The following is a 9373-nucleotide window of genomic DNA, read 5'->3' as shown; positions in this document are numbered from 1 at the left end:
TATTTTCTGTTGGAGCTGTGCTTCGATTGGTGTGAAGTTTTTCCTCTTGATCCGATTTATGAGGAAAGTTTGTAATTGCTTAGTATAAATACAAATATGAAAATTGGATCGATTTGCTTATTAAATCCAATATTTTGAGCTGAATTTTTTTTCCTTGTTTTTCTACTCAACAAAGCTCTTTGAACTTTTTCAAGTAAAATTTCCCAAAAGTTCTTTAATCAGCTGTTTAGTTGTTTTCTTCGTATAACAATGATAACATGAAAAATGGTGTATTTATTGGTGAAATTGATCATTTGATTCTGTTTGATCATCGGTGCAGATAAGAGGAATTCAGTGTGTTTTCTACAACTATCAATCCCTAAGCATTTGGAATTGGTGATTACAGCCTGCAAGGAAAATGTAGCCATTTGAACAACACACCGCAAATGCAAAATAGAAAATAGAAAATGAACATATAATTAGTAACATGGTGGAGGAAAGAGAAAATCAATCTTTTTTGTTAACCCAAAGTTAAATAACATGATGTTTTTGTCCAGCTAAAACTTGTCACTAGAAATTATAAATGATATTGAAACACTAACTAATCAAATTATTTTACTTAGGGATCAGGTCATTGTGAATAGCAACATTATACACCAATGTTCGAACATGGGAGTAGAAAGAAGAGAAAAGTGGGACAGAAACATCAGAATTGTACTTTCACTGTCCCAGTAGGAATCACATTAATTGGAGGGATTACATACATACCTATAATTGATAAAACATTAGGGAACTTGGTCCTTCAAAGCAATGCATTTGACAATCTTGAATCACTAAGCTTGTAACGATCATACCTTGCTCCCCTCGATCTGCAATACAACTCCACGTTTGGGATATGCTTAACTTTCCAATGATCTGGGCCTTCATCTGGTAGAATCTTTCATGAGAACTCTCTTGGCATATCCCAAAATTCCAAAGTTCTTAGGCATTTTAGATGACAAACGCCCAAGGGCACCTCCTCTAATTGTGGGCATGTCCCAATCCTAAACCTTTCAAGAAGAGGCAAAGTGTCACAACCCAATTCTCGGGCCATGACCGGCGCAAGGACTCAATAGGCATAGCCCACTAGGCCCAAGCAAGCCTCTCAATATGCACTTGTATATTAACCCATCTATCTAGCATATTTCTTTAAGATCTGTACTTAATAGTGTTCAAATGCCGATTTCTCCAATGCAACTCATAAAACCCAAGTGAATGCTCACATTAGCATCATAATTCAAATCATACATATATAGTCATCAATATATCTTTGCAAATTCACATGAAACATATACAAAGACTTTGACCGTCAGCGGAGTGACTCTGGATGGGGAGATATGACTACTGAGTGTCAAGATACCTACCCAAGGGATGGGGGTACGCGGACACCTCAGTCTACGTATCAACGACCACTAAATCTGAAAGCATTAAGTTAAAAACGTGAGTATAAACTCAGTGAGTGAACATAGGAAGGGAACAAGCAATATAATAAGGAAAAGTTTGAAATCATAATGCACTTATTTGAAAACGATGCACTTTAGCTTAAGTCCTTACTAAAACCCTCAATTGAACCATTGGTCGCTAAATCATGTGACGATAGAGAATTCTTATTCAACATGAAATTGGAGAAATGGAAAATATGGCAAAAACCAGCCAAATGCTAAGTGAAACAGAAAGTTTCATTCTCGCTGCAGCAAAAGGCATTCTTGGTTTGCATACGGTTCAGTTTTTCAAGCATATCTTCCACTACATGGGTCCAATTGACATGATTGTTAGGTCATTAGAAAGCTAAGAAGCAGGGCTATGACTTTAATGTTTATCACTTTGCCCAGTTCTGATCAAAAGGTGGTCAAAATTGCTGTCAAAATGATAGTATTGCACCATCACCGAGAGTTTCTAGCGGCAGCGAGAATCCATTTCGCTACAGCCAAATTCCTAGTTGCAATGAACACCAATTTGACAATACTTAGCAACTTTCAAAGTTCAACATGCAAGATTCACATATGCAAAACCATATACCATACTCATGAACTTTGATTTCATAAACATAGATGTATATATATAAATGCATAGATAACACCAATATCAGCATAATCACACCCGGCTCATGTACATCCCCCCACATCGTGCACATAGCCGGTGCCACCATGTGCATCCCCCCACATCATGCACAATCAATGCCGTCGTGTACATCCTCCCACATCATGCACACGGGCACTATCATCATCCATCTCCCGCACCACCATCATCACCGGCATGTGCATCCCCCCACATCGTGCACACACACGATTATAGTCATCATACACAATATCAATTATCATGCACACCACATATATATATACACCACCAAAATGTAATAGTGCATAAATCCATAACCAACCACATGTCATAACATAAAGGTAATTTCCAAAGGCTTGTTCCCAAGGCACTTGTTTTTAAGAAAAGCTAGATAAATCATTCAAATGTTTGTGCAATTTCATTCACATTCCCAAAACAAGTTTTGAGATGCAGTTCACTCATCTTATTATAGCGGGATATTACATCGCTATTTGATCAGAGGTGTCTCTAACTATTTTCACTGGCCGATCGTTCGTTATTTATTCCAGTACGCCACCACAGTACTCTAACCTTATCTTTGCATTTCCTAACAATAATACGAACTCAACATATTTAATTACATATGTATACGGGCAGCACTTCAATAAATTAATCCTTACTCAAATTTATGTTTTTCATCCTATCATGAAACCATCTTCAATTAACTCACATCTTAATACATTTTTACCAAAATTACTTATATCATTGCTTACACAATTCCTTAAATTATATCACCAGCAACTTAATTATGATGTCACGTGTCTACTTTAGCCTTTCTAAATAATTTTCACCCAAATCCATCTTATATTTCCACACATAATCCACATATATGGCAGCAACAATCATTCTCACTTTCATTCGATTATTTCCTAGTTTACATGCATCGTTATCTATCTAACTTTCAATACTTTGTTTCTCAATCCTCCATCCACAATATTCCTTTTTCATTTCTTTCAAACAACATGCCATACAATCTTAACAATTTTCAACTAGCTTATGCAACTAGATACTTTCAACAACCATAATTTTCCACAATATTCAACTAACCGTAGGCTTTAAAACATAGTGTTAAGCTTACCGTTTTCCTTTTCCACTTTAAGTCCTTCATGTACCCATGGGTTTATTGGCTTATATGTTATCAATTTTTCTCCAATCAAGCCAATCTTTGTTGCCACAAGACATTTCTCTAAGTCATTAACTCATTTTCAAAGACTACTCAAGCCAAAAGTAAGAATTCTTACCGTTCCTTGCTTGAAACACCAAAACCAAGCTTTTTCATCCTTCCTCTCTTTTTCTTTCTTCTTCTCCTAAAGTTTATATGTGCTGAAAATTGGGGTTAGAAGTTGTAACTTTGGTGCACAAGAAGTTGGGAGAAGAAAGAAACAAGGAGATAAAAGAAATGAAAAGAAAACAAGGAAAGAAAATGAAAGGAAATTAGCTTTCCATGGGAGAATGAGAGAATGGCGTTGGAAGCTTCAAGAATGAAGAAGAAAATATCTTGCTGGGAGGATAAGAACGGTTTTGGGCTGAAAAAAAATCATAGTCAAAGCTTCTTTTGGAAGCTTTGACCAAACTTCACGTAAAATTATCGTTTTGCCTTTTTTGTTTATTTCCATTTTAATTTAGTCCTCCCAATACTTATTTAACTCTAACTTTCTTCTATTATCTTCTTCTATACATGTACAAACAAAGTATGAAGTTTGTACTCCAACGCGGTGTCCCCATAATATTTAAAATATTTATTTACCCGCGCTATCTTTACTTAATGAAGACACGCGGCCCCATTAACGTCATTTTTTCTCCAAAATTCTCTCATTCTTCTTCTCCCCCACTTAGATTGACCATATACTCCCTTCTGCATGGAAAATTTTGACACTGAATAAAATATTAATATTTTAATATTATTTTATTCCAAAAATTTTCTCTTGTCTCCTCGTATCCCCTTGGTACCCAAAATACCTTATTAGGCATCAATTGCCTTTCGAATCACTTTTTATCTCACAAATTCTTCTCTGATAAAAATATTATTATTTTATTATTATTTTCTTGTGTGTAGAATATTTTATCCTAAACTATTCCTTTCGCCTGTCATCATTTCTAAACATCATAATTAACCTCAATTGGCATCCAGTAAGTTTTTATTAGTCACCATATCAAAGTACGGGGTATTATACAAAGCTTCTTTGTCTATTACCAATCTATTCAGTCCATTCAATGCAAGTAGTCCAAGATACTTGAGTTGCTGAAAGTGTCCTTCTTCCAAATGCAATTCACCTCCATCGTATCCCTTGTATAGATAAGGGTACAATAGCTTTGGCAGAGCTCCAAGGATTTTATATGAATGATATGATATTCTAGTCCATTGTAAACCAACCCTAACAAGGTTTTCCAAATTAAAAATCCAATCATGCAATGTCGATAATCGTCCATGTAGCCTAACGTTTTGAAGCAAAGAGGGAGGAGAAGACAACGACTTCAACTGAAGAAATTCATCCTCATTTATTGATGAAATACGCAGTGATCGAAGGTAAGCCATCTACTTTATAGCAAAGCACAAATTCACCCCATCTTCTGATTTGAAATTAATAATCCTCAATTTTCTTAACTGCTTCAGTCTTCCCAATTCACTAGCAAATTTAGTAGATCCTTCTGCCTCCATGTCTACATTGTAAAGCTTTTCTAAAAATGGCAAACTCCCAATATTTCCATGTATCTTCAACCCTTGTCGAGTATGGATATTATAATCTCCATCTTCGTCTATAGAGTAGGCTGCAAGGTATTGCAAATTGCAAACCTAACTTATCTCAATGGGTAACTCATGCACGAGAGACCCTTTTAAATTTAGAATTTGAAGATTATGCAACTTACCTATGGACTTGGGAAGCGTCTCTACTTTTGTACTTCTCAGGCTTAAATATCTCAAATGTTAGTATAAGCCCTACAAGCCAATCTGTGGTTGCATGGGAATTGCAATTTTGAGATATTCATGTATAACATTTTGTTATTCATAATAACATTGAGGTAGTTCTTTATCCATAAGTTTGTGATTTAATTACTTTTTGTACTTATGTAGATAAAGCCCATGGAACTATATATGCATTGCAAAGGAATTGTATTGGGATACAATTATGAGATCTTTATGCATTAAAACATTGTTCATAAAAGTTCCTGATCATTGTATTATTGAGACGGGGCATCAATAATGCTCAAAGATTGGCACATGTTATGTTCCTTACTTGTGAAGTAAGTAATCGTTCTCATAGGTTAAAGTATAGAGATACTTGGAATTAGCATGTGGGTGCTTGCCATGGGAGAGGCAGTTTACTGAACATGACCCGCCATGAGAAGTGCATTTGGTATTTCACTCAAGTGTCTATGCAATACTTCTCATGTGTCAGTTGTGTAAATACTCCCTAGACTTGAGACACCGGGTTGTCTTATGTGTGGAGTGCTATGCTTTGATTTCATCCCTTTGGGTGCTTAACCAAGGATGCCAAAACAGGATGCTTGTGGGTATAGTATGAAGCATGTGAAGGCAAATGAGTGGTCAAGATAGGAATCATCACCCCAAGTGATTCAAGGGGAAATATCTCATTAGTTCTTGGTTGATATTAGCTTAATCAAATCCTTGACCAAGGTGATTAGGAGATTATGAAATGAGTTTCATAAGTCTCTATAAAGCTAATGATCTAATTGCAAGAACAAATATGAAGATCAATAAGAGTAGGCACTGCACCAAGCTCTTATCATCTTCGAGATATATGATGAGAGAATGAATTACACTGAAAAACTGTACACTGAAAGGTTGTCAAAGAATCCTTTGACTCTCTTAACAATTGGGTGGCCATGATGCATTGCTAGATGCCAATCATGGTCTATGGAATTGAATTAGTTAATTTAAAATTGAATATGATTCATTTAAATTAATTAATTAATAATATTATAATTCAATTCCATTGCCAACATGTTAGGAACCTACTGGGTCACACACAAAGGTTGCAATTTGGATTAAATTGAGAGTGTGATGATTTAAGTTAGACTTAAATCAAATTCTAGGTTTTAACTATTAAGGACCTAATTAAAAGAGTTTAATTAGGTATTGGTTAAATATTATAATTGTTATAATATTAAGGACTTATTTTGTAAATTTTAATAAGTTAAACTTAGATATAAATATCACATTATAGCCATTATTTTTTAGTGGAGAAGGATTTTTCTCTTGAGTGCTGCCACTCTTGAGATGTTTATTTCTTTTGAAAACTTCTCTTTTGATTCTTTGTTGGAATCAAAGAAGAAAAAAGGATAAATCATTGTCCACTTGCTAGCACAAGCCCGTGGCATGAAGGTCTCTCCTTGAGAAGGATCCATTGCAATCGTGTGTGCATCATTGGAGGCCAAGCGATTGAGTGGCTGGGATTCTTTTAAACCAAAGGTGTTTGTGTTTTGTCACAAAAAGGAATCCATTTGATTACGATATCACTTTGAAAGGTACATTCTTTTTTTGATTTTATGTGGTACATAACTTTGCATTAAACAACCAAGGTGATCCAAAGGTAGGAGGCATGGTTTTATTTTTATTTCAATTTTTTTATTCCGCTGCGTTAATGCTCTAATCATGCCGTTCCAAGCATCAAATTCAATAAATATCCCAACTCATTAGGTATGCAATCCAGTGGAGCTCCTTGAAAATGCAGTTCTTTCAATAGTTTGAAATTTTTGGACAATATAGTAAATAATGATGTTGGTAAGGCATTTACCTAAAAAAACATAATTGAATGAGTTTGGAAGTTTCCAACACTCATTGAAGAATTATTTGCTCTTTTAGAGATGGAGAGATGTCGGCCTATTCCATCAGTAGCTGTCAGATATCCCGGTTGAGTTTGGATTAAACTTAGTTCTTCAGATTTTGAAAGAATGACCTCACGCATCAAATCATGGACCCGGCATTCTCTAACTCTGCCAATGGAATCAATTTGTGCAACTTGAATCAAATTCCTATGATTGAGCTTGATCAAGTATTCTCTTGCAACTTCTTCTAGTGTCATGCCTTGCTTTCTCTTAGAAAAACCGTCTGCAGCCCACAACCGAATTAATCTTGCACAATTAATGGAGTGATCCTCTGGGAAAACGCACAAGTACAAGAAACAAGATTTAAGGTAAGAAGGCAGATCAAGATAACTCAGTGAAAGAATCTTTTTGACATATGTGAGATGTGGACTGCTATCCAATTGTGCATTGAGACTATTGCACAAACGTTTCCACTCTGAAGCATTCTTCCCTTTGGTTGATAAAAGTCCTCCCATGGCTAACTACTGCAAGGGGTAGGCCTTCACACCTTCTGATAATGTCGAAAGACAGACTCCAACTCCAAAGAACATTGCTTCTCTTGGTCAAACTGGGATGCAATTTTGCATAACAGTTGTTGAGCCGATCTTGGAGACAAAGATTTCAACTCATGGACGTGAGCAAGTGAAGATTTCTTGCAAATTTAGCAGCCTGGACATTTCTTGTTGTGATCATAATTCTGCTGCCTTTGTTATTATCCATCGAGGCATATTCTACTTCCAGCCAGAAGATTTCCTTCCACACATCATCAAACACCATGAGGTACCTCTTTTCCTTTAAAAATGCCCTGGATATGCTAATGAGCATGCTTTCTTCCATTGCCTCAATTCCAGTGAGAGGGGGCTCTTTTCTTGCCTCGAAAAATTGTTTTATCATACTCTTTAGCAACTCCTTGGGCTTGTACGACTGCTATGCTGTAATCCAAGCATGACAATCATAGTGCCCCAAGATAGTTTGATCATCAAAAACTTTCTTGGCAAGAGTAGTAGTCTTACCAATTCCTCCCATGCCCACAAATGAAATTACCATGCGCGTAGAGACTCTTTGTTCCAACATACTTATTAACTCATTCTTTGGAGATTCAATACCCACAAGCGAATCATTCTACACAAAATGGATACCCACTCGAGGGTCGCGCATTGTATTGTTCTCAGCACCACTATGGCTTCTTTCTCCTTGCTCTAAGAGGTTGAAGCCATATCTTTCCCTTTTTCTGCCAAGTTCAAGCACTAATCTTTTCATATCTTGAATCCTTGATGCTATCCCATGACGCTTTTTTAGATTCTTGATAAGACGAGCTATTCGTTGGAAGGAAGCCATGCATCCACGCTGATCACGGTGCTCTTCTAAATGAAGCATGTACTCATCAACGATATCTTCTATTTGGAAAGCTGCTTCCCTTACATATTTTACCCACGTTTTCAACACACTATCGGTGTGATCTGCTTTAGACGCCCTTGCATCTGCTTCTTTTAGGAAAGAGGCAATGAACTCCAATTCAACCTTGATGTCTTCAACTTCTTTATGAAGAACTCTTAGCAGTTCCGACTTTTCATCGAACAAAGCAATAACTATGCTCACAGCTACCTCGGCCATATTTTTCTGACAAACTCTCTCTCCGTCTCTGGCTTTTAATTTCTCAATGTCTTCCTGAATTATTTTTGTACAGATTTATGAACATTGAAAGTTGAAATGCAAGGACAGAAGCAAACAACAAACGATACCACTTGCAACGAAGTCTACGCGTTATCGGTGAAAGGTAAAGTCCAATACCGCCCCTACCTTCGGACTAAATTCTCACTTAAAATTGATGACTTTGTGACAATTCCATATCTTTATATTTTGATTAAATTATGCAATTAGTTTTTATACTTTGATAATATATTGGATTTAATCCATGTACAATTATTTGTAAACATTAAGTCTTTATATTTTTTAAAAATATGACATTTTCTTACTGATGTGATATTGAATATGATGATTTGTTAATGAAAATGAGGTATTTTTTTATTTATTTCATAACTTTAAATTATGGAGCACAAAAATTCAATTTTTCTCTATTTCACAACACTCTTTTCCTAAATTTTAGAAACTTATTTATATTTTTGATTTGTTTCTTTTCCAAACTTATTTAAAACTATTAACTCACATTAAATAATTTCACGTCTGCACTTACAAATCTATGTTAGTGCTTGGTCATGCCATGTGGGCACTAGTATTACACTATTCATGAAATGTCACATCATTATTGCTATGTCATTAAATTTAATGTCATATTAATAAGAAAATGTCACATTAACATAACCAAATGCCATATTAGCATAGATAATAGAAAATTTTTAATACATTGGACTACCATTGTCAATTTTGGAAAGTATAGGAACTTAATTGTACAAATCATTATGCAAAGATT

At 35.5% G+C, this 9373-nt stretch overlaps 1 pseudogene; it reads right to left on the bottom strand.

Annotated features, from left to right (window-relative positions):
- Positions 1 to 781: 781 nt before the first annotated feature.
- LOC18589264 (disease resistance protein RPM1-like) lies at positions 782 to 8556 on the bottom strand (annotated as a pseudogene).
- Between the last annotated feature and the right edge of the window lie 817 nt (positions 8557 to 9373).

The sequence above is a fragment of the Theobroma cacao genome, chromosome 9 (genome assembly GCF_053813885.1).
Source record: "Theobroma cacao isolate CCN51 chromosome 9, ASM5381388v1, whole genome shotgun sequence".
NCBI classification, from domain to species: domain Eukaryota; kingdom Viridiplantae; phylum Streptophyta; class Magnoliopsida; order Malvales; family Malvaceae; genus Theobroma; species Theobroma cacao.
Note: the sequence above shows the minus strand (reverse complement) of the source record. Positions and strands in the feature narration are given on the sequence as shown.